Source organism: Schistocerca piceifrons, chromosome X (genome assembly GCF_021461385.2).
Source record: "Schistocerca piceifrons isolate TAMUIC-IGC-003096 chromosome X, iqSchPice1.1, whole genome shotgun sequence".
NCBI lineage: Eukaryota > Metazoa > Arthropoda > Insecta > Orthoptera > Acrididae > Schistocerca > Schistocerca piceifrons.
In genome coordinates, this window is record NC_060149.1 from 876,938,256 (window position 1) to 876,965,186 (window position 26,931).

The window sequence follows — 26,931 nt, forward strand, 5'->3', positions numbered from 1 at the left end:
TCCATCATACATTAAAGGTCTCTTTTCTTCACTGAATGTAAAACTTTTGCAACAGTGCCCTCACTGAATGTGATCGTTTTGAAACCTCCACTTCGTCACCATTTTTTTGACACTATTATCATTTCCCATACACTTATTTCACCAAATGTCTTTTTTATCTGAATTATCCCAGATGTGGTGATTTTACTCCATGAGGCACTACTTATATTACCCTTAACTACGTTAATGAACATATCACCTGTTTGCTGAAAGTCCACAGAATAACTACCTTTCACCTTTCACCATGTCTTCTGTTGCTGCTCTTTGCCGAATGATTCATACTGTTTTCAGTACCCATTGTACTGACAATGAAGACAGGCAAGAGGCAGGCTACAAAACGGAAGGAGTGAACAGAAGTGTGTATCCCTATGTCGAGTATAACCAACATCACATTCTGCACTTACCCCATTTAGCATGAGAAAGTCATAGGAGTTACTTCTAATGCCATCATCTGGCGTTCTCGGCACCTACAACAGCCATCATTACAGGTAGCCCTTTTAGTATGCAAAAGCCTTATTTACATGCCACCTAACGAAGTAGAAAACACAACTGATGCAAAACTGGCGCTTGGTCTCTTTAGCATGATAGCCCTTCAATTGCAACTCACTCAAATATCTGAGTGTAAAAATTTGTGGAGATACGAATGATCACTCGCAAACAAGGACAGATTGATAAGATTCTGGGAAAATGCAATCAGTCTACAAAGGAGATGGCTTATAAAACACTTTACAAACCGTCCATGAATATTGTTCATGTGTGTGGGACCCATACAAGATAATACAACTAGGGGATATTGAAGCTTCCTGGTAGATTAAAACTGTGTGCCGGACCGAGACTCGAACTCGGGACCTTTGCCTTTCGCGGGCAAGCGCTATACCAACTGAGTTACCCAAGCACGACTCACGCCCCGTCCTCACAGCTTTACTTCCGCCAGTACCTCGTCTCCTACCTTCCAAACTTTACAGAAGTTCTCCTGCGAACCTTGCAGGACTAGCACTCCTGAAAGAAAGCATATTGCGGAGACATGGATTAGCCACAGCCTAGGGGATGATTCCAGAATGAGATTTTCATTCTGCAGCGCAGTGTGCACTGTTGTGAAACTTCCTGGCAGGTTAAAACTGTGTGCCGGACTGAGACTCGAACTCGGGACCTTTGCCTTTCGCGGGCAAGCGCTCTACCAACTGAACTACCCAAGCACGACTCACGCCCCGTCCTTACAGCTTTACTTCCGCCAGTACCTCGTCTCCTACCTTCCAAACTTTACATAAGTTCTCCTGCGAACCTTGCAGGACTAGCACTCGTGAAAGAAAGGATATTGCGGAGACATGGCTTAGCCAGAGCCTAGGGGATGTTTCCAGAATGAGATTTTCAATCTGCAGCGGAGTATGCGCTGTTGTGAAACTTCCTGGCAGATTAAAACTGTTAGGACGGGGCGTGAGTCGTGCTTGGGTAGCTCAGTTGGTAGAGCACTTGCCCGCGAAAGGCAAAGGTCCCGAGTTCGAGTCTCGGTCCGGCACACAGTTTTAATCTGCCAGGAAGTTTCACAACAGCGCACACTCCGCTGAAGAGTGAAAATCTCATTCAGGGGATATTGAACGTATACAAATAAGGACAGCGCGAATGGTTAAAAAAAAAATGGCTCTGAGCACTATGGGACTTAACATCTTAGGTCATCAGTCCCCTAGAACTTAGAATTACTTAAACCTAACTAACCTAAGGACATCACACACATCCATGTCCGAGGCAGGATTCGAACCTGCGACCGTAGCAGTCCCGCGGTTCCGGACTGCAGCGCCTAGAGCCGCACGGCCACCGCGGCTGGCAGCGTGAATGGTCTTAAATTTGTTTGTCTCATGGAGAACGCCACGCAGATGGTGAAAAAACTGAACTAGCAAATGCTTGATCATAGACATCAGTTATCTATTATCAAATCCTGCACACAAAGTTTCAAGAACCAGCACTAACAAGGGGAGGCCGCTAATTGTGAAATTCAGATTCGATTCATACTGCGCATAATAACAGCTCATGGCCAGAGGTGTAATGTGGCAAAGCACCAAGATGCGCTTCTCAGCCGTTGTCGAGAAAATAGACAGTTAAAAGAAACCGTTGCGGTGAAATACTCTCTACGATTAATAATTTCCTACAACGTCGTGGCGCAGCGGTAAGCGCTCGGGTTCGTAATCCGAAGGTCGCCGGATCGAATCTCTTTTGTTATTATTTGTTTTTTGTAATACAAATGTATACACACACCCACACACACACACACGCACACACACACACACACACACACACACACAAAGGCTGTCCTGGTAACCCGACACGACATGAACAAGGTGACGCATTCGTATACGGCACAATATTCAATCACGATATCTGGACGAGTCTTGCCACTTGTTTTCTTATGCCTCCAAGAGTCCACAGGTAGGTTTGGACCCAGAGTGCAGAAGACAGTCGACGAGTACGCTAAGAAGTATACCAACATTGTTATTACATCCTCCAAATCCGGCACACTAACAACGGGTTTGTTCATGGACTTCTTGCGTAATGCTTTGCAACCATACGTACAAAAGAAAGAATTTCTCCTTCTGATCGACTCTTCGGGTGGGCAAACGAACCCGGCATTATACGATGAGATGTTCCAGGACGATAAGAAGTTACCAAAGTGCACTATAAAAGTCATTCCTCCAAAGTGCACTCCTCTCGTCCAACCGTGTGACGTGTATTTTTACCGGCAGGTAAAAAATTTGATCAAGCGCCTTCAAAATTGTGCTTTTTTTAATCGAGCGAAACCGTGACATCAACTCCAGAGACGATTGTATACAAATCCAATCCATCGTCCACCACCAATTGTCTTCTCCGATTTTTGCCGATATGATACGATACGCGTGGTATTCATCAAACCTGACGAACGATGGAACAATTTTTCACAATGTCAATCAGGTGTGTTTCCCAACAGATAATTTAAAAAAAAAAACAATTGTTCTGGTAAAAACGCATCGTTTATCAGATGTGCTCGATGTCATGCTGTTTTCTGCTTTCCATGTTTCTATGATAACTATCACTCTGGTTCGTGCGATACTCCAGCTACTTCTGGTCACTAATTGTTAATTATGTGCGAGTGTATACCGAACTTTTCAATAAATTGTATCCACTTGAATATTATTTGTGATATTGTGTTTTATTTATTTCAAGTATTGTTTTTCCACGACAAACGACTTTCAACAACTTATTATATGCATAATTTGAATTACAAAAAAAAAATTATAAAATAATTTGCATGCCGTGAGATTCGATCCGGCGACCTTCGGATCACAAACCCGAGCGCTTACCGCTGCGCCACGATGCTATACAAAATTTTATATCGTAGAGAGTATTTCACCGGAACGGTTTCTTTTATCTTTTAACTGTCTATTTTCTCGACAACGGCTGAGAAGTGCATCTTGGTGCTTTGCCACATTACACCTCTGGCCATGAGCTGTTATTATGCGCAGTATGAATCGAATCTGAATTTCACAATTGGCGGCCTCCCCTTGTAAGTGAAGGGTCTAGGAACATACTACGGTGCCCTATGTGTCGCTTACGCAGGAATCGCGAAGACAACTTAGACTAATTACAGGACGCCCAAAACCATTTACACATTGTTCCAGCGTTCCATACGCAACTGAGACAGGAAGAAACCCTAATATGCGGTACCTACTGGCAAGCACTTCACGGCTGGGAATACTGATGTAAATGTAGAGTTCATCTTCATTTCGCTCGTCACAGAAGGAACTGCAGTGGTCATACCAATGTCCACGCCGTACTACTGATTACTGGAACATCTTCGTCTTTACAGATGAAAGGTGGCAGCAGAGGTGCTTTGATTTTGCAAGTAGCTGGATACCATTATCATCCATATACTGCAGTGTATTAATCTTTGCTTCCGACAGAAAGTTACATTACAAATTGTACTTCATTCTTAGCAGCTGCTTAATAGCTTGTCGGTCCGCCTCTGCGGTTGCGCTTGGCTTTGATTATACAAGTCCTTGATTGGTTTCCGGAGGCGTATGGAACCGGATGTGTACGCACAGGTCATACCATTTCCGTAAATTACGAGTCGGTGGACTGTGGTCGCGAAGCTGGCGTCCGCTAGCGTCCCAGATGTGTTCTTTCGGTTTCAGATCAGACGAATTTGGCGGCCGAGACATCAACATCAGTTCACAATCATGCTCATCATACCACTGTAACACGACTGTTGCCATGTGACACAAACAGTTGTCCTGCTGGAAGATGCCAGCGCTATCAGGAAAGAGAGCAAGCACGGAAGAATGTGGGCGGTCCCCAATACTGTTCACGTTGTCCACAGTAGGGCTTCAGATAAAATATCGATATATTTTCCAAAAGGGGGTCAATATATATCGGAATTATTGTGTTCACCGATATATCGATATCGAAATGGCATTATCGAGTGCCGATATTTTTATTTTGTATTGTATTTTTTCTGCAATTTTTGGTATATATCTGAAATTGTTCTTTTGAAATTATAGTGGAACATAATTTTATTTTCACTGTGTGAAGAAGTTTACTACTTTGTGAGATTTCATCACATCCAATCTTTCTCTTTTACTGTGTGAAGCACGTATAGTTGGCACAAAGAAGAAGTCCGACTGCACTGGAAAGGGGGGGGGGGGGGGCGGAAGGCGGGGAGATGTGTGAATGGAATAACAAGATTTCCGATGTGAATTGAATAAATATCACTCCAGTTGTGAGTAAAAAAACGCAATTAGTGTGCTATTTCTTCACATCAGCATTCTTCAAAAACAGTTGCTGAAACTGATGAACACAAATCTAAATGACAAGACTGGTCTTTGCAGTGGGCGGAGAGGTGTGAAGGGAAACTCTGACGTAATCCGAGCCCGGCGCTACCAACAGAAACTGCAACGTTTAACTTCACCACGAAATTTTGACACTACAACTGCTAGGTTGGTGGCTTTTGCAGAAATGAAAAAAGGGGGAAGTCAATAGGAAGTGTCACGCAAAATCCGATTTGTGACGAAGCCGAACGATGGACCCACCGGAGATCTTTTATTGCGCCCCTTACATGCAGATACCATTATTAGCAAAGTGGTTATTGCCAAGCGTGAAAGTGCACCGTTTTCTTTTCAATTCTTGCTCTAAGGTAGATAAGAAAGCTGCTAGCTTTTTGATGTAAAGAATATCTAATAATAAATAAATTCTTAAATATACAGCTCTAAAACCAAGCAAGCTGCTAGCTTGTTGATGTACAGAATATCTAATAAAAAATCAATTCTTAAATACACAGCTCTAAAACCAGCAGTACATTTACGATGTTAAGCCGATATTTTTAAAGGCCAGTAAGTCATTATTGTTTCCGTCTATATAGCGATACTTTTTTCGATATATCGTGGGCCGATAATAATATCTTTTTTAAATATCGAGATATCGAATTCCTGACTTTTTAAAAATATCAGAAGTCCTAGTCCACAGCCGTCACGGTGCCACCACAGGCCCTACGGAAGCCTCATAGCATAATACTGCCCCACTGGCCTGCGTCTGTTGCATAGGACACGCTTCGAGCAGCCGTTCGCGTGGATGACGACAATCGACTTGGCGTAACTAAAAAACGCGAAACCAGGCGACACGATCCACTGGCCTACCGTCTAATCTCGCCGATTCTGTTCCCACTGCAATCGTATTGTTGGGTCAACATGACGACACTTACGGGTCGTCTGCTGTGGAGTCCGTGTTCGACAATGTGTACTCCAAAAAACTTGCGTTGTGTAGAACGTCGCAAATCCTGCTTGCTGCCTACTCGGGATTACAGCCACAGTCGGACACCAACAGCTGACCAGCTTCGCCGCTCGTCTAGCCTTTGTAAAAGTCTCTGCCACTCGATTTCTCCCCACTTGCTGCTATAATGATCCCCATTTGTGTCTGTTCTGCTTATATATATAAACTACTGGCCATTAAAAGTGCTACACCACGAAGATGACGTGCTACAGGCGCGAAATTTAACCGACACGAAGAAAATGCTGTGATATGCAAATGATTAGCTTTTCAGAGCATTCACACAAGGTTGGCGCCGGTGGCGACACCTACAACGTGCTGACATGAGGAAAGTTTCCAGCCGATTTCTCATACACAAACAGCAGTTGACCGGCGTTGCCTGGTGAAACGTTGTTGTGATGCCTCGTGTAAGGAGGAGAAATGCGTACCATCATGTTTCCGACTTTGATAAAGGTCGGATTGTAGCCTATCGCGATTGCGGTTTATCGTATCGCGACATTGCTGCTTGCGTTGGTCGAGATCCAATGATTGTTAGCAGAATATGGAATCGGTGGGTTCAGGAGGGTAATACGGAACGCCGTGCTGGGTCCCAACGGCCTCGTATCACTAGCAGTCGAGACTACAGGCATCTTATCCGCATGGCTGTAACGGATCGTGCAGTCACGTCTCGATCCCTGAGTAAACAGATGGGGACGTTTGCAAGACAACAACCATCTGCACGAACAGGTCGACGACTTTTGCAGCAGCATGGACTATCAGCTCGGAGACCATGGCTGCGGTTACCCTTGGCGCTGCATCACAGACAGGAGAGCCTGCGATGGTGTACTCAACGATGAACCTGGGTGCACGACTGGCAAAACGTCATTTTTTCGGATGAATCCAAGTTCTGTTTACAGCATCATGCTGGTCGCATCCGTGTTTGGTGACATCGCAGTGAACGCACATTGGAAGCGTGTATTCGTCATCGCCATACTGGCCACCCGGCGTGATGGTATCGGGTGCCATTGGTTACACGTATCGGTCACCTCTTGTTCGCACTGACGGCACTTTGAACAGCGGACGTTGCATTTCAGATGTGTTACGACCCGTGGCTCTACCCTTCATTCGATCCATACGAAACCCTACATTTCAGCAGGATAATGCACGACCGCATGTTGCAGGTCCTGTACGGGCCTTTCTGGATACAGAAAATGTTCGATTGCTGCCTTGGCCAGCACATTCTCCAGATCTCTCACAAATTGAAAACGTCTGGTCAATGGTGGCCGACCAACTGGCTCGTCACAATACGCCAGTCACTACTCTTGATGAACTGTGGTATCGTGTTGAAGCTGCATGGGCATCTGTATCTGCACACGCCATCCAAGCTCTGTTTCACTCAATGCCCAGGCGTACCAAGGCCGTTATTACGGCCAGAGGTGGTTGTTCTGGGTACTGATTTCTCAGGATCTATGCACCCAAATTTGCGTGAAAATGTAATCACATGTCAGTTCTAGTATAATATATTTGTACAATGATTACCCGTCTGTCATCTGCATTTCTACTTGGTGCAGCAATTTTAATGGCCAGTAGTGTACTTTCGTTACCGCGTTTCATGCCTGTAACGCCACCAGCACTGATTCTCGCGGTGAGCGGTATCATGTCTTCACTTATCAGTGTAAATCATCTCCATTTCCGTGTCCACTTAAAACAGGGTCTAACGTCGCTTAGACGACAAGGTCATCAGAGACGGAGCACAGGTACGGACTTTGAAAGGATAGGAAAGGAAATCAGCCGGGCCCTATTTAAAGGTATCATCCCGACATTTATCTTAAGTGATTTAGGTAAATCAGCAAAAAAACAAATGTAATTGGTCGAAGAGACATTTTTAGCCGCCGACCTCGGGAATGTAAATCCAGTGTCTTGCCACTCTCCATCTTACCCGGTATTTTCAGTTAGCTATAACAAACAAAAGCAATAATTTTATCCCTACTACCATTGGTGAGGACAAGACCTTTGCCACCAGAAACCAAGCGTCCGCCTTACAACTAGCAGATGAACGGAATTGTGAGATAAAAACAGCACTCAGTCGTATCTCCTGGAATATAAAAATTTCGTCATTAGTGATTCCTGGCTTTATGTCAGCTCTAAAATGGGGCATAAGTTACATCGTGACAGCAAAATTTTGTTGAAATATCTTCAATATGGCCAAGAGAAACAAATAAAACTCGTAGAACAACTTTATACGAAAATTGCACTATAATGACAACCTACTTGCAATAAAATTTATTTCAGTCCTCTAGTATTGGGAGCTCAAATTAATATTATAGCTGTTTAAGTGGCGCAGTAGTTGCACTAATGCAACATAGTGAGCAGCGACGCGAGACCTATTTAATAGTAGAAACATCAGGCTTTCAGATCTGTACGTGACTTTCCAGTGGATTGAAAACAGTGTCGGGTTTTGTACCGCCAAAACAGCATTTTGCGGGAAGTGTTACTCATCTGCTTTAATCTCAAGAAATATGATGCGAAAAATCATCGTATGCTAGTGGAAGCGTATGGAGAACGTGCTCTCTCCGAAACAACGTGCAGAAATTGGTTTCGACGATTCAAAATCAACGATTTTGAGGTGTATGACAAAATTCCTCCTGGTCGGTGTGATGTACCGTGAGCTGCTGCCAGCGCTGAACACTACGAAGCGCAATTACTCAGTTTGAATCGTGCACTTAAAAGACAAATGCAGTGCTTAATTTCTAAACTTTTAGGTGCCGGAACGCGCCCCCTTCTACCACTTCCCCCACCCCCTTCCCCGCCGGCCACACACACACACACACACACACACACACACACACACATCCACACACACACAGTACCTCCCCACCCCCCTCGCCGCCGGCCACACACACACACACACACATACACACACACACACAGTACCTCCTGCCAGTTACATAACGTTGGCGACCCATTGTCACGTTCACTTGTGCTGGAGCAAGCGGCAAATTATAGTCACGTTGTGATTTAACACACGTGTACTATTTCAAATCTCCGGTGCTGAACTGTTAAAGGAAAAAAAAGGGTCTCTGGGAGGTGCCGGAACGCCTTCCAGCCGAAATTAAGCCCTCGACAAATGTCCGCAATATGCTAAGAGACATGACAAAGTCATTCCGCTCCGTGATAGTGCCAAACGACGGGATGCAAACTGGGTGAAGGAAATCTTGAATGGACTTCGATGGGATGTATGTCTTACATCATCCGCCGTATTCACCACACATCGCCCCCTTCCGATCTTGGCTCATGCAGCACGACCCTTTCGAATAACACTTCACGCCTTTTTTAACGATTTCGAAAACTGGATCCGTGACTGGAGCCTTTCAAAAGAATCTCATTTTTTTCTTTTGTAGCGGTATCCACTCGTTACTCGAAAATTTGGAAAAGATGGTTGCTGCCGAAACACTTTACTTTCAATAAATTATCTTCCATCATTCTATTTAAGTAAACTTGTGATTTCTGTCCAAAAAACAGGGAGATTTAATTCAAGTACCCAATAGGAGCCTCGCGGAAATCTTGACTTTTGTAGGACGTTCTGCCGCAAGAAGTATATTTCATGGTGTCACTTTTAAGTTTTATGTATTTTGGTAACGTGTTTATCGAGTACCAATGTGCTATCAGCGTATTTCTTCTTGTTTGCTATTTCTTACTTTTTTGTAGGGCTATTGATAACGACTAATCAGTCGAAATCGGTGCAGCCTCAAGTACTTGACGTTAGTATTTGACTGAAACAAACTTTAAAGTAATCTGCTCGGTGATATGTTCTGTCAATAACATGCAAAATATGAGCAACCATTTACACTTTGAGAAAACGTTGTATCTTTGTCGTAGTGTCATTCGTGTTCCGGATGGTCCAAGCGTGTTTACTTCCAGCTGTACTTTGGGAGATGGAAATATTTGTGTAGCATATGTCATCACGATCCAGAGAAGATCTGTAGTTAAATAAATTGTTATTTCACTGTAATGTGGCTGGTCATTATTCTTTTCTCATCGATTCGTTGCTGTATCAGTTGTGAAGTACCACACGCAAATGTAGGCCTATAAAATAGGGTGACCAGATTTGCAAAATCAAAATATGGGACCCAGATTAGACGTTGAAATGAATCAACATTTTGTGGAAACTTTTGTTAATACTATATCTATATAGTAGATTTGTGTTAAACTACCGGGTTTATGCTACAACTACATATGTCATCGTACCATTTTCTTAAAATTCGCACTAAAAAGCTATCAAAATACTTTGCATTACTAGTGGAGTAAATATTTTTAATTTTTTGTCATCACCCGCAAACACAATATATCACTTTAATAAAGCGATGTCTTTAAGTAGGGTAGAAAATGATTATTATTTACGTAGGTTTCATTCTCAGCTGGCCTGGAAGTTTCGCCGTGGGTGGTTTCTGAAAAATCTTTTTTTGTTGTATTTTACTGAAGAATGTATGTATTCAGGAATCTAATATTTTCAAACGGAATTTTGTTGAAATCAGCACATGAAGAATCCTGAAAATGAATCTTATTTATAACTATTTGCTTACCGGCCGCGACACTAAACCTCTTCTCTTCATCATAAATCATTCGTGATCAAGAACACTCTTTCTTTATTATCATTAGTGCAAGGCTGAGCTAGCACACACGTAGTAACGAGCTGCAGATTCTTGCAGCGGTTGGTTATCTTTAGTTGTAAGGGAGTTGCCAATGATAACCTCGTTCACTTTGGTTTAATCAAAGAGTGTATTTTCTTTATTCTTTGGGCATGACCACATCTACCATTCATTTGGTTATGCCACACGTTACTTAAAAACACGCTATTTCAAAACGTACGGGACGGGTTAAAGAAAAACGGGACAATATGTGTCCGTGCTGGACACTGTTGAATAAGGGACGATCCCGCAAAATACGGGATGTCTGGTCACCCTGCTACAAAATATTGTGATAAGCCGAATAATAATAATGAAGAACAAATAGAAATCAAATATTTATGGACAGAAAGTGATTGCTTTATGTTTATAATCACACAGCTGCAGCCACCAAGCTCTGCGAAGACAAAATGTTGCATAAAACAACAACAACGGGTTACGGATATATTTCACTCATCCCACGCGTTTTCATCGTCCTCTGCCCCAACATAAAAAATCAGAATAGCGTCTGTTCACCGCTTTTTCCTTGAGTGAGCAGCGACCCCGAACTCGTCTAATTCATTATCTGCTCCTGTTATAGGCAATTACATAGAACTGCCTTATCCGAGAGAATACGTTGCACGGTTTATAGCTCTGCCACTAGGGGCCTCTGTTGTCTGACGCCGTGGAATTGTCTGTAAAGTGGCGCCACGACACGTGTAGTAGAGGTACTTTGTAGCTTCATACTTCCGGTTGCCGTGAAGAGTGCGATACGGATAATATGTAGAAAAAATTTAGTTCTTTGCAGATAATACTTCTGAAATGGCCACGTAAATGGTTTAAATTCATTGCATATATTGCAAAATATATGGAAATGACTGATTTTTCATATATTGATGTCAGATAGACACAATTCTGCAAACTTCTATTTTTATGTTGATCCGATGAAAAACTAGAACAAGGACAGTGTTGCACAGGTGAATATTCGGACTTCTAACTACGAAATACGGTGACGATGAAGGTATATCGCCAAGCACAAAAATCCCAGTAGCAGAGGTAAGCTTGTACGTATGTCTAACAGCCATGGGCGACTCTGGTGATGGTTCCAGTAGCTTTAAAACTGGTGATGGTGTTGACAGTATACATGTTAAAACATCCATATAACTATGTACAGAACTGTGGAATAGCGATCTTCATATTAAAACATAGAATCGTGGACTAACTGCTTTGTTCAGCTACTGTAAATCTATAGTGGAAAGCAGATACTGAGATGATGGCTCATGCCAGGAAGATAATTACAGTATAAGAACAGTCAGCTGGGCCTGAAAGGGAAGGCTAATCTTTTTACTGGGGCGCAAAGGAAACAGTGATATTGTGTGTCATTTAAGTCGTGCCACATACTCTAGACAGACTTAAGGAAATACAGACCTGAATTACAATATAATTAGGACTATAAAGATTTCACTTAGTTATTAGTCACTAAAATTCGTACGTAGTGGAGTTGACTGTAGTTATGAAACAATATTCATAACTGGCGGATTGAGTGACATGAAATTCTTGGCATAAATCTGTAAGCGTGGAATAAAACTAATGAAAGAGTCATAACTTCTCATGTCTGCACCTCACCAAATGAGTTAAAATCACGAAGTATGTGCTATGAATGATATGTTTACTTAAAGGAGACTGAAACCAGAAAAATAAGTTTAATATATGATTACAAAAAGACATTCAGAGGATTAATTACGGTTGACATTTTACGGAGAAAATAATAGGACGTTACAGGATTGATAGAAATATGTTTTAAGCACCGTTAAAAAGGATCAGACTGACTGCCATAATGACATGTATGTCACCACCTTGATATCAACACCTCATGTACGTGCAGCAAAAGCACAGGTTTATTGCTACGTAGATTTGAGTACAACACAAGAAGTATGCTTTACAAATATTCGAACTAGCAATAAAATCAGTATATTTACGCCATAAGAATACTGTATGTCGCCAGTTCTGATATCCGTCAATTAACAGCTATTACAGGCTATTACAAACTATGTACTTTACATTTGCCATCACTACAGGTTTTTTTCTGTCAGCTGTGTCTTGCATTCATTCCTTCATCGATAATTTTCGATCTGTTATTTTAACGGATAAGACCAGAACATTAGAAGTAAAGTACTTGGTTACACACAGGGCTGTAGATGTGAAGAAACGCCCCTGTTTGCTTTTAAAATTAGTTTTGCTGTTGGTCCGTTACACCACTAGACAAGTGCTGGCACAGTTTTGTCACATTGCTAATTATCCCTTTTTGTGCCAACTTTTGAGGAATGTGTACATAATTTTTGTGAACCTTTATCGGTTATTTACAAGCAAGTTCAAAAACGTCGTTACAGCGATGAGTTAAAATGCTTAGAAGTTACCTCCAAGAGCTGTGCGGTTGAACGCTACAGATTACTCAAAATGATTCGTGTTTGCACAAGGAAACATTCTACTGGATGCTCACCCCCCCCCCCCCCTCAGAAAATTGTTCATTAAGACATTAATGAAAGAGAAGGGGTGTTTCTAAATCGTTATAAACCTTGAGGGTGTCTGGGGGAGGAGGAATCAGTGCCCGGAAACATGCCACAGAAACAAACATTCAAAATTACGTATGCACTTGCCAGGAATTGCCTGTCTCCTGAAGATCTTCATCCTATTAAACAACGGCGTCGGTATGCATAGTACCACATTAAATTGTTGGTGCATATTACCAACGACAGTTTAGGATTATAGTTTTACTCAGCAGATTTAATTTTCCAACACCTGTTGTCCACCTTGTTCAGGTTTTTTGTAGGAAAAAACAAAATAATGTCACGAAGTTTATTTAGAAGCAACCTACATATCAGTTTATTTCTCTCGACATTGAAGAAAGAATCATTTGCAATGCCGATAATTTCTTGATCAGACCGCCATGATTATCAGTGCTCAGACAAGTCCCAGAAATACTATTGTTTAAAAATAGTCTGTGTTGAGTGACTGAATTACTCTCTGTTACGCTACCTATCTCAAAACGTGACATATAATTCACTAGGTGCATTATCTTAATAATAATAATAATCCATTTTTAAAGCCGAAATGTCTTAAATTAAAAACATTAAAACCTTCTCAGACAAACAACAGTAAAGAAGTATCACAAAAATTTGAGAGCAAGGAAGTCCTTAAGGAAAGCACATAAAGTAGTCTCGTATATATGTTGGAAAGCCGGAAGATGGCCACAAGATATTGCAGGGAAACAGTGAAGATATTTGAAATTCATAGTGAAGGAAATGGTTACTTCGTAATTAGTACGCAATCACCAATTTTCGTATGATTCACAAAAAGTTCTTTTTGTAGCCTTAGGCTTCATCTTGATATAATGTATAAATTCATCCTGTTGTCCATCTTGTTCAGATTTTTTTTTTTTTTTGGTAGGAAAAGTCAGTTGCACAATCTTTAAAAAAGTCTCCAGAGAATACCTGCACATACATAGGGACATCTCCCCCCCCCCTCTCTCTCCCCTTCCTTTCCCTTCCTTCCCTCTCCCCCTCTCCCTCACTCCCCCCCTCTCTCTCCCCCTCTCCCTCGTTTCAGGCAAGGTGTCATCGCATTCGCAAGGTTACGGCAATCCGGATGGTCATGGCCAATTTCCTACCTCTTCTCTCTACTACCCGACCACGTGCTCGTTCTATAATGATGTACGCCACGAATGTGAAAACCTAAGGCTGCAGAGAACAAAATGAACGTGTCTATCGTCCCATGCTGTAGAAGATGGTTTGAAACGCATTGTAATGAATCATAATGGTAGGAAAAAGTTGATCAGGCACCAGTCGTTCCATCCACATTAAGTTAATCACCTGATTGATCGCATAAAACATTAAAATTTTGTTCAGTATTATCGTGTTATGTTATTGACTGTCAGTACTTGAGGTGTTTGATAATTCGATTAGTACTTTAATTGATTTAATAATGTGACACGGCAACCCGGTACACTTGTCAGATTATGAATCCTCAGGTCCAGTGATTATTTTCTGTCACTTACAGCTTCTTTCACGTGAAGGTGAATTGGGTTATCAACAGCTTTACATCAGTACTAACGCTATGTACTTTGATAAATAAATCTGGTTTACCGAAATCTTAGATGAAACACGTAAAAATATATCATTTCCATCAGCAGGTAACCTGACGCGTCACTACATCCAAACATCCCCTTCCTGCCGTCCCACCCCATTTTGCATTCGACCCTGTGTCTTACTCATCATCTCTTCTTCCTTATCAGCCTTAGATAATCGTGTCCCAACCTGGTCTCACCTCAGTGTGTAATTCCATTCCCTCTCCTCCTCCGAAAGGAGTTACTCTCAATTACCTATTGAGATTATTTCATGGTCATATTATAGCAATGACATCAATTGCATTTTTATTCCCTAAAGATGGATAATAAAATAAATGAAAATTAATAAATAATCATCTTTTCATACCTATCCTGAACATGATCGCTCATACACATCACCACACCTCCATCACCACCATAGCAGTATCAACATGGCCATCCTTGTGTATTTTACTGTTATCATCTGTGCGTGTTTTTAAAAATCATAGTTACCCAACACGTTTGCTTGATTTAATAATTTTCATCCAAATATGTGCATCTTGGCTAAATTGCGGGTTTTTCACCCTGCCAACTTGTTACGTCGTGGGGAGTTGAGGAAAAAATATGTTAAAGAAAAATAATGCACCACTTAGAGGATATGCCACGATTCTTCCCCTTACCAAGGCGTTATTCAGATGGTATGATGGAAAGGCGGTTTTCGCCTGTGACGGTAAATGGTGCAGTTGGAACATTTACATCAGTCAAAGAGTTTAATCGATGAATGAGTGAAAATATTTCGCACAAAACTGGTCGGATATCACATAAATCAAATAAATTAAATATATTTACAGTTCACACACGCACATACGCACTTAGGGGAGAGGCACAGAGGGGGAGAGGGGGTGGGGAGAGAGAGAGAGAGAGAGAGAGAGAGAGAGAGAGACCACTAGTGATCCTAGTAGATGTCGGTTTTTATTCTGGAATTTGCGCTTGTTTTCATCTTGTTTTATTTCACACAATCTTAGAGTATTGTCTGATGCCCTGCTCATCCCTACACTCAATTCCATATTCAAAATATATGAGTAGGTTGGTTATGAAATTATATACCTGTATGAACCAGAATACTTCGTAGAACCCATCTGGTACATACCAAAAATTGAAAAAAATGCGCTTCTGTGTATGTAGGATAATAAGTTCACAACTAGCGTAAGAAACTTTCCGAATGAATGACTAACTCACTATAAAAATGCAACACAGACTAAATTTTCATATTCTCTTCTTCCTGTGCAGAATATTACGCAAATATAATGGTTTTGAAAGCTACAACAAATGCGCTCCAAATCAGTATCTTAGTGTTTCTATCGGGGTTTCGTATGCTGAATTCTTAAATTGTTCTGGCGGAAGAAGACCGAAGTGAAGAAAATGGACACAGAATACCTTTATAGTCACGGCCGAAAGATAGTGCAAGTTATTGCAAGACTAAGTTGTAGCATGCGGGGCTCCGCCCAGATGCCAAGCTGCTAAAGAGAAACCTGTGATGTACTGTCAACATTTGCTGTGACGTACTGTCAACATTTGTTGTCGATGATTCGTACAAGCTCAACCAGTCGATGGTTTTAAGTGCGATGATATTTAACGACACGTACTCGCACATACATGGGAAATATTATTTCGTACACTGTTTGCGGTATAAATGGCGTATACACTGATGAAACAAAGCATTGTGACCACTGACTACGGCGAGAATGAGTGCTGTATGGTGGCCGTGGTAAGGACAGTACGTTTATACGTGGAGTAGGCGTATGTGGCAACGTCACAGAACGACGTGTCTGTCGGCTCCAGATAGTCCAGGAGCTGGTTCATCAGTTAGCAGGCATACCCTACTTACGAAAACGCTTCTGTAATAAAAGCGCAAACATAGTTGACACTCGGCGCGGGGCTGATGGGAGAGACTGTAAATGGGAAATGCCTTTACGGTTGCTCCCATCAACCACTGCGCCGAGTGTCAACTTTGTTTTCGCGTATAGCACGATATCCTGAGTCTTCTTTACTAAAACAGAAGAAAGAACCAACAGCGCCCCGAGCGAGGTGGCGCAGTGGTTAGCACACTGGACTCGCATTCTGGAGGACGACGGTTCATTGACCCGCTTGCGAACATCCTGATTTAGGTTTTCCAAGATTTCCCTAAATGGCTTCAGGCAAATGCCGGAGTGGTTCCTTTGAAAGGGCACGGTCGAATTCCTTCCCCATACTTCCCTAATCGGATGGGACCGATGGCCTCGCTGTTTGGTCCCCTCCCCCAAATCATTTATCCACCCACCAACAGCGCACCGGTACTCGCTGACCAGACGTGCTGCGCAATTAGGCCCACTTTATTTCACATTTGTCCTGCAGGGTGTACACGGCCCACCACCGGCTGCTGTTGTGCACGACGCGTCACTATAGTCCCCTTCATTTTATTCCTTACCAGTCTCTTAACACAGTCCCAGCGAAATGGAAAGCGAACAAATACTAGGGTGGCAGGGTTAAGTTTATCGTAGTTTGGAAAGATTCTAACTCTGCGCGTTCCTATATCAAGAGCACCGTATCATCCTGAGAAATTCTTCCAGTACTTACGAATGTGTTTTTCAACATTCGGCGAACAACATGGGCGACTGAAGGTTGCCCCAAGATCCCACATGTTTTCGTGGGGAAGGAGGCTTTTGGACTGCACAGACACCTTCTTCGACCATATGGAGCAAATATGTCGAGAGTTGCCAAGATAATATTCAGTAACTGTCTTTCCAGAGCTCGAAGGAATACTGAACAGCAAACGGAGAATTCTTCTAAAATCTTCGAACTTGGTGCCTGATTTTTCTGTAGATATTGTAAAATCCTATGTCATTTTGTAGCCGGGCGGAGTGGCCGCGCGGTTTAAGGCGCCATGTCACGGATTGCGCGGCCCCTCCCGCCGGAGGTTCGAGTCCTCCCTCGGGCATGGATGTGCGTGTTGTTCTTAGCATAAGTTGGTTTAAGTAGTGTGTAAGTCTAGGGACCTATGACCTCAGCAGTTTGGTCCATTAGGAATTCACACACATCTGAACATTTGTCATTTTGTGCAACTGCACAGAGACAGCTATGAAAGTGAAAATACATTATCGACAGCTGTATTTTTACGAATGCAGTTAATCGAGCAATGTGAGGACCGTAGAGACTGATTACTTTCTGACTTAAACTTGGTCTGCAAACTGGCAGTTCTGTTCAACATTATTTTTGAAAGACGTATTGCTTCATTCAGTGTAAACTTATTTTTGAGAAAGGTACAATAAAACATATTTGAGTGTTTGAATAACTTACCGTACTTTTTTGCTTGGTCGTTAATGTTTTGAAGTGATCCGCCCAATTCCTTAACTACACTGAAGCGCCAAAGAAACTGGTATAAGTATGCGTATTGAAATACAAAGATACGTAAACAGGCAGAATACGGTGCTGCGGTCGGCAACGCCTATATAAGACGACAACAATTATCTAGCGTAGTTGCTAGATCGTTTGCTGCTGCTACAATGGCAGGTTATCAAGAGTTAAATGAGTTTGAACGTTGTGTTATAGTCGGTGCACAAGCGATGGGCACAATATCTCCGTGTTAGCGATGAAGTGGGAATTTTCCCGTACGACCATTTCACGAATGTACCGTGAATATCAGGAATCCGGGCCGGCCGTGGTGGCCGTGCGGTTCTAGGCGCTGCAGTCCGGAACCGTGGGACTGCTACGGTCGCAGTTTCGAATCCTGCCTCGGGCATGGATGTATGTGATGTCCTTAGGTTAGTTAGGTTTAAGTAGTTGTAAGTTCTAGGGGACTGATGACCTAAGATGTTAAGTCCCATAGTGCTCAGAGCCATTTGCACCATCAGGAATCCGGTTAAACATGCCGGCCGGAAAAAGATTCTTCAAGAACGGGACTAACGACGACTGAAGAGAATCGGTCAACGTGACAGAAGTGCAACCCTTCCGCAAATTGCTGCAGATTTCAATGTTGGGCAATGAACTAGTGTCAGCATGCGAACCATCCAACGAAACATCATGGATATGGACTTTCGGAACCGAAGATCCACTCGTGTACCCTTGATAACTACACGACACAAACCTTTACGTCACGCCTGGACCAGCACCGATATTGGACTATAGATGACTGGAAACATGTTGCTTGGTCGGACGAGTTTCAAACTGTATCGAGCGCATGGACGTGTACGGGTATGGAGATAACCTCATGAATCTACGGACCCTGCATATCAGCAGGGAACTGTTCAAGCTGGTGGAGGCTCTGTAATGGTGTAGGGCGTGTGCAGTTGGAGTGATATGGGACCACTGCCAAGTCTAGATACGACTCTGACGTGTGACACGTGATCCTGTCTGATCATCTGCATCCATTCACGTCCATTGTGCATTTCGACGGACTTGGACAAATCCAGCAGGACAATGCGACACCTCACACGTCCAGAGTTGCTAGAGATTGGCTCTAGGAATACTCTTCTGAGTTTAAACACTTCAGCTAACCAGCAAACTTCCCAGACATGAACATTACTAAGCATACCTGGGATACCTTGCAACGTGCTGTTCAGGAAAGATGTCCACCCCCTCGTACTCTTATGGATTTATGGACAGCATTGCAGGTTTCATGGTGTCAGCTCCCTCAAGTACTACTTCAGACTTCGTGTCCATGCCACATCGTGTTGCGGCACTTCTGCGTACTCGTGGGCCCCTACACGATATTAGGCAAGTGTACCAGTTTCTTTGGCTCTTTAGTGTACATCGATGCACCAATTTTTTGTGTGAATCGAGCCCTTGTAATTTTGTAGCCCGCATCTCGCGGTCGTGCGGTAGCGTTCTCGCTTCCCACGCCCGGGTTCCCGGGTTCGATTCCCGGCGGGGTCAGGGATTTTCTCTGCCTCGTGATGGCTGGGTGTTGTGTGCTGTCCTTAGGTTAGTTAGGTTTAAGTAGTTCTAAGTTCTAGGAGACTGATGACCATCGATGTTAAGTCCCATAGTGCTCAGAGCCATTTGAACCATTTTTTTGTAATTTTGTAAATTTTTGTCCCAAAAAACTAGCCACCCTTCCGCTAAGGAAATTAATCGATCAGTGTATGTTTCCAAGCCACGTGTAGGCATACGAGTAGAGGCTACAAAAACAAACAGAAAGGCAAATAACAGTAGAACGACTGAAGTGATGTACGCGATCTTGTTGCCTCTGAGATTGCTGTCCCATGCCGAGCCCGAAAGACGTGAAGGGGCCAGTGTTTGCTAGCGCTACCCGTGCCAACTGCTGTGGGAGTCCCCGGGATCGCGGCTGCATTGTACTGTGTGGCCAGCGATGGCCCATGCCGCTCAAATATGAAGCGGCCATGTACTGTAAATTTCCATACCACGGCCGTGTACGCGATGCCTTATAGACCGCTGCCGAACAATGGCCTTACAGTGCCAGTTTGCAACAGATAGGACAAAAAGAAAGAAAACAGAAATTTAATAAAAGTCCTAAAACAACGTTAAATGGACGACGACCTCAAGACTGGAGGGTAACCGAAAAGCTTACTCTCCATATTACTCTGGGATACAGAAACACGTTGATCATCTTTTGGCTTGCTGGATGGGAAATCATTCTTTTGATGACAGGAGCCACAAATGATAAAACCCATTGACATAAGCGACTTTGACAAAGAGCAATTGGTTATCGCCCCGCGCCTGGGAACAAACATCTCGGAAACAGCGAATCTGCTCGGCTGTTCGCGAGCTACAGTCGCGAGCAGTTATGGAATGTGGTTGAAGGGTGACGAAACGACAAGTAGGCGACAAAGTGTTGGAAGTCCACGCTTCATAAAATGTGAAGGTCGGAGGCCTGTCCGCCCTATAAAGCAGGATAGGCTACAGTCTGTGGTAGATATGATGACAGAGTACAATGCCGGTGCAGGTACAGCTGTTTTGGAACGCGTCGTTCTGCGCACATTGTTGAAGGTAGGGTTCTGAAACAGGCGACCTGTACGTGTTTCCACGCCGATCCGACGACATCGTCAGTTACAGCTCCAGTGGACATGAGACCAACTTGTCGGCTCGCAGGATGAATCACGTTTGGCGCGCCGCCATCCAGGCGAACGGCTGCTCGAAATATGCATCGCGTCACGGACGCAAACCGATGGTATCAGTATTACGACATGGCAGTGTTCACCTGGGCTTCCTTGGGAACTGTGATAGTAAACGAAGGCACCGCGGCAGCCGCGGACTAAGGGAAAGCTACTGCGTATCACCAAAGCAGTTGGTCAAAAATATGGAGACATCGCGAGAAATGGAAGCTTGAAGATAAATGCAGATGCGAGCCAAAACTGCAAGTTTTGCTTTTTGCGTTCGACCACGAATGGCACCTGTGCTGTGTCCTCAGTACGTTGCAAGTGTCAGTCGTGGCCAGAACATTGTTGGTACTTCGGTAACCAAGGGAGCCGAAGTGATTGTTGTTTCAAGGATTTACAGGGTGGCGATTATTCTGAAAAATCTGGAATTCTCCGGCAATCACATTTCACCTGGAGAATCAGAGAAATCTCAGGGAATTCTTTGTTTCCAACCAAGCGCTGGCATTTAATTTTGTCGAGTTTTATAAATAACAAATTTTAAGATACTTAGTATTTCAAAGGGTGTTGATTACATGAATATTATTCCACATAAATTATCGATGTTTAAAGACTGCGGTGTTCTCAACCGAGATTAAAGAGAATAGTCGTTATTGTGAGATATTCCACTCCCCCCCCCCCCCCACATCGTTAATTATCAGGAATTTCTTACGATGCCATCTTACTCTCCATACCTGGAATTATCAAGGACTGGCTTTTCTTCAGGTTCGAGTCGCAACCGCATACAGGAAAATGAATGAATGTCGCACTCGTGAACCACGTCAGCACGAAAACAATACTAAGGGAGCTACATAAGTTGGGAACTGCAGGGCGAGCTGGAATTCCAAAACTACTCATCAGTGATGCAAATGCAGTGCCGAAGGCAGAAAACCTGGACTATGGAGAAATAGAAGAAAGTCATTTCGTCGGATTCGTCTCGTTCCACACAGTGCCCAACTCCTCGCGGAATTTACGTTCCAAAAGTGAAACATGGGGGGGGGGGGGGGGGGGGGGGGTGGTAGGGAGGGTGTACCATGGACCACGGTTACTATTGAAGGTCGCATTATTATCAAGGATTATGTGACCATTCTGCTGATCAGGTGTGTCCCAGAGCCCCGCATCGTCTAGTGCTGGCTTTGTGAGCACGAGGATGAATTGTCGCGTCCCCCTTGGCCACAACTGACACAAGATCACAATATTATTGAGCCTTCTGTAGAGAAGGTGTATCACCGGTACGTGAACTATCCACTATTTTGCAGTAAAATGATATAAGATGACTTTAAAACTATACAGGACCCGTATTTATCCGTTCCGAGACGACTGGAAGCAGTTTTGAATGCCAACGGTATTTCTACACCGTATTAAGCACGGTAATATGTTGTATTTTTGGTTTTTCCACATTTTTGTCCTGTACATTCCTTCACACTGGCTTTCTTTCACGACGGCGATTCCATCTTCCAGCAGTATATCTGTCCGTCACAAGAGCAGCCAGAATCGCACTACAATGGTTCGAAGAACATGATATTGAACTCAAGTTGATGTTTCGGCCCCCCATATTTTCCTGAGAGATCTGAAATGAGCTCTGTGACCTCACTTTAAACTCGCCAGCGGGTCCTATGACGAGTAACTCCATATGCAACAAAACGTACCGTTTCCAGATGGGTCAGACGCGGAGTAGCATTACGTAAGTACGGGTGCCATTGTGACGCGGAAGATAGCTAGCAGAACAAGCCAGAATTAGCATTGACTGTGCGTAACAACTTGTAGCATTGACTGTGCGTAACAACTTGTGCGCCGGATGCTACCACGCGTCACTGCAATACCAACGTACACGAGCACTCATTTTTCAATGGCCGTGCAGTTTCTAGGCGCATGCCAAACGCTTTTGCGCAAAATTTTCTTCCAGTGAGTCTTACACTCCCAACGCGCATAACACTCGCGTCTGAAAGTGGGTTCTTCCGTGTCATCTCCACTTTGTACGAGTATATGTGATTTCTACCACAAATGATCACCAAATGTGTGATTACAGGTAATATGAAGAAATAGGAGTGCAGCGTCACAACTGGCACAGAAATGTCTTATTTAATTCAACAAACTTATTGACAGCTGCGAATATAGACAGTCCTCAGCTGTGTGATGGAATGGCGGCAATGAAAACTTGGGCCGGACCGGGATTCCAACCCGGATTACCCGGTTATCGCGAGAGGCCGCCTTACCGTTTGGCCATCCCAGTAGGGCTCACTGTCAGACCCAGACTTCCGTATGTCGTCAGCCGTGTGTCCACAACGTTTGCTCGTACATGCATTATGTATATTTCCGTACAGGGGAGACATTTCACTTGGACGTCGCTTGCCCGGTGTCGGCGGATAAATATTATATTGCAATGCCTGCGTTGTCCCGAATTACGCTGCAAGGTTCATTCGAACATGCTTGTCCGAAGGAACACTGCAGCGTAATTCGGAATAACAAAGGCACTGCGATATCATATGTCTTATTTAATGTCTTTCCAGTCTTTCAAACGGCGTCGAGTTTGTACACGTTGGTAAGCATTTAACGTTTTTTAGTAAAGAATCCTTTCAACATTTAAACAGTTATATCACCCGTCTATTGTTGCTTACAAGTTCGTGCCCATCGGACTAGAAAAAGCCTAATTTCGATGCACAGTTGTTGCCAAGATATCCAGTGATTAACGTTGCCTTACTAAGCCGCATATTGTCAATGTGAAAAACTAGAGGCGTAACGTCTTTAGAAGTTCACTTCAAATATTTGGTTCTCCAAATAGTTGGTAGTGCGAGATGGTTCTCATATTTGAGGAAGACGACGGCATTCCGTATTGAAGAGAATAATAGCTGGATAAGCTCCGTGGCGTTCGAATCTACCTCGCAGTTGTTGAGTGCGTTATTTGTTAGTCGAAACTCTGTTCTTCTTACAGAACTATCAGGTTTACGTATGTGTATCCATCCACGATAAAAGATGGAAAGACACACTGTGACGCTGACGTTACAAAACCCATATTTTCATCTCCTGCAATGGAAAACTTTAAGCCAAGTAGTAATAGGCACTTTCAATTTTATAACGTGTGTCTGAGATACTGGTCGATGTGTAACGCCGTTGTAAGGAAGTCGGTTGGCAGCATTGGAACACGCGGTCACATTACGAAACCGGATGACGCATCGTCACAGGACACGCTGGATTTCCCCATCTGTCCTTGGCGTGTCTGATGTCCTAACAGGCCAGTGCCCCCCCCCCCCTCCGCCCCCCTCCAACCCCCTCCACCGTGTCATCCCTTCACACACTCACTCTACAGTTTAAAAAGACACCAGACCTTTTCGGGAATGTCATTAAAGAGTTACGGAATAGCGACGAAGATGCTATCACAGGAACGATGGTCTCCAAAGGCGAAATGATCATTAGGAAAACTAGGAGCGTATTTGTGTTTAATGGAATTAGTAATTATTAACAAATGGCCTAAGTGACAAACTGAGAACATTTAGTTCAAATCCAACAAACGGAAAAGAGCTGTGGTTGAAGCTAAAAGACGTTTTGAGCCACGCTCCAGATAAATATGTTTCAAGAAAAGCAAATAAGACGAAAACACAAACCATGGTATAATGGTACCATTCGAAGAATGTTGTGAAAACGGTGTGTGCTACAATCTTACTGCAAAAAAGACTACAGGGAAAGTAATAGAGAAAACTTAATAAAAATTCGTGCATTCGTTAGCAGCGCCGCGCGTGTAGACTACAGTAAATTCCACAGTTAGATCCTGGCGAAAGAACTGTCAGGAAATCTTAGGGAGCGCAGTATTTTCTCGTTTTACATAAATAATTTATATACTAGCAATGTCAGCACTGTCAGATTGTTCGTTGCCGATGCTGTTGTCTACAAGACCGTATCATTGTTGTCGATCGCAAGCTGCATGACTTGGAAAATATTTCCACTCGGTGTACTGATTGGTAGTTACCTGTACACGATAATAACGGCATTGTAATGCTCATAATAAAGAGAAATACATGACGTTATTCGATTAGAAGATTAGTGGTAAACTTGTGAATCCTTTCACATCGTTGAATATTTAGCAGTAATACTAAAAAGCAGTATGAAATAGGACGAACAAGTAAAATGAATAGTAGGGAAGGCGAATGGAAATCTTAGATTTATTGGAAGAATTGAGGGGAACCGCAGTACAGGCGTAGAGGTATTGCGTACAGTTGTGGAGTACTGCTTCAGCGGTCAAAGAGGCACCATAGCAGACATACCGACTTCAGAGATCGTAGCAGAACAGTGCAGCTCAGACGAGGATGTTCTGGCTACTTAAATATAAATACTTTTTTTTCGCACAGACAGATAAGCGATTACATTGACACGCATACTACTGTGGCTTGCGGCGAACGTATGTAGACATATGCGTATACGTAAGTGCAAATTTTCCTTCCATTACACTGTTCGACATAGGTTTTATTTCTGATATTAAAGTATGTGCTTCTAGACCATTTTTCCGTGGGAAATTCAAATATGTAAACAAAATATCGTTGTCAGGGATACTTTTTATGTAATATGTATATATATGTATATTCAAAATTCATGGCAAACACAGAGACGTTATAGAGAAATACGGGTATGTTGCCGCATCCAGTAGTGATAGAACGTGATAATTTCTTGTGCAACAGCAGGTGGGAAGAATTAGTTATTAGTTTATCCCCCGCCACAGCTATGTCATTAAGACCACCTGAAACATCTCGTTAACTCGAACGGCGACAGCCGGTCGCTGCCTCGGCAGTAAAGCTTCACGCCTCCTAGGGGCAGGTGCATCGAGTTTAGAACAGTGGTGTTAGCCGCAATTTGTGTCAGTCTTAATGAGTGGGTGTTTTGGCTGACAAGTAACTGTCTGTCATATTTCCGAGCACGGTTGAATTTTTTAGTTCCTGTGTGTAAACTGATTGAGCCTGGTGCTGAAGGTAAAACGACTGCTTGTTTTTACACATCAGCGTTCCTCTAGTTCCCTACTATTAATTTAATACAGGTGTAATACCAAAGTGGTATTTTTAAATTTGCAGAAATGCCACGTCGTCGTGGATGTCGATATAAGCCGGACAACTTCTGCTACATCTGTGGGAAGTTCACTTTTGCCAGAAATAGGAAGAAAATTTCTTCAGTCATAAAGAAAGCGTACTAACATTACTTTGGAGTAGAGGTAGGAGACCAAGATAAAGAATGGGCACCACATTTCTGTTGTGCTGCATGATACTGCAAACTAATTCAGTGGCGGAAAGGTAAAAAGAATGTGGCGTTGTTTGCTGTTCCCATGGTGTGGAGGGAGCCTAAGGACCATGTTACTGATTGTTATTTCTGTCTAACAAAAATTCAGGGTTTTACAAACAAAAAGTCGAAGAGGCACATTGTTTACCCAGATCTGCCTTCAGCGAGAATGCCAGTGCAGCATTCCGACAACCTTCCAGTACCTTGAAGAGCTCGAGGTCAAATTCCGAGTGACAGTGAAATAAGTAGTACTGAAGAAATCACAGATGATGATTCTTTATATCACTGCACAAGTGAGTCATCGCCACATTTGTTAACACAGGCAGATTTAAATGATTTAGTACGTGATCTAGGACTAAGTAAACAAAAGGCGCAGCTGCTTGGTTCAAGATTACAAGAGTATAATCTACTGCACCAAAGTACTAAAATCAGTGTGTTCAGGCACAGAGAACATGCCTTTATTTCTTATTTTTCAACTGACGAAGCACTGACATTTTGCAATGACGTTGCTGGCCTGATGAAAGTGCTGAACTTCACTTATATATCACAGGAGTGGAGACTTTTCATAGATGCATCGAAAACAAGTGTGAAGGGTGTTTTGCTCCATAACGGAAACAAAATACCCTCTGTTCCAGTAGCTTAAGCTAGTTTGACAAAAGAGGATTACGAATTCGTACAAAGGATGCTAAATTCATTAAAATACAATGAACACAAATGGAAAATATGTGCAGATTTCAAGGTAATTGCTATGGTACTGGGAGTGCAAAAAGGCTACACAAAGTATGCCTGTTTTCTTTGTGAGTGGGATAGTCGAGACCGAAATACTCACTACATGAAAAAGAAATGGCCTAGGCGAAGATGGAAAGTTGGCGAAAAGACTGTACAACGCGAAAGTCTGGTAGCTCCTGAATATATACTACTTCCACCGCTTCACATCAAACTTGGCCTGATGAAACAATTCGTGAAGGCC

The 26,931-nt window shown here is 43.0% G+C and overlaps 1 protein-coding gene across 1 annotated transcript in view; it reads left to right on the forward strand.

Annotated features, from left to right (window-relative positions):
* Positions 1-11,219: 11,219 nt before the first annotated feature.
* LOC124721967 (polyhomeotic-proximal chromatin protein) overlaps positions 11,220-26,931 on the forward strand; it is a 286,137-nt gene continuing 270,425 nt past the window's right edge. Inside the window, exon 1 of the mRNA XM_047247136.1 lies at positions 11,220-11,525. The gene's annotated coding sequence lies outside the window, so the exon portion shown is untranslated. The remainder of the gene's footprint in view (positions 11,526-26,931) is intronic.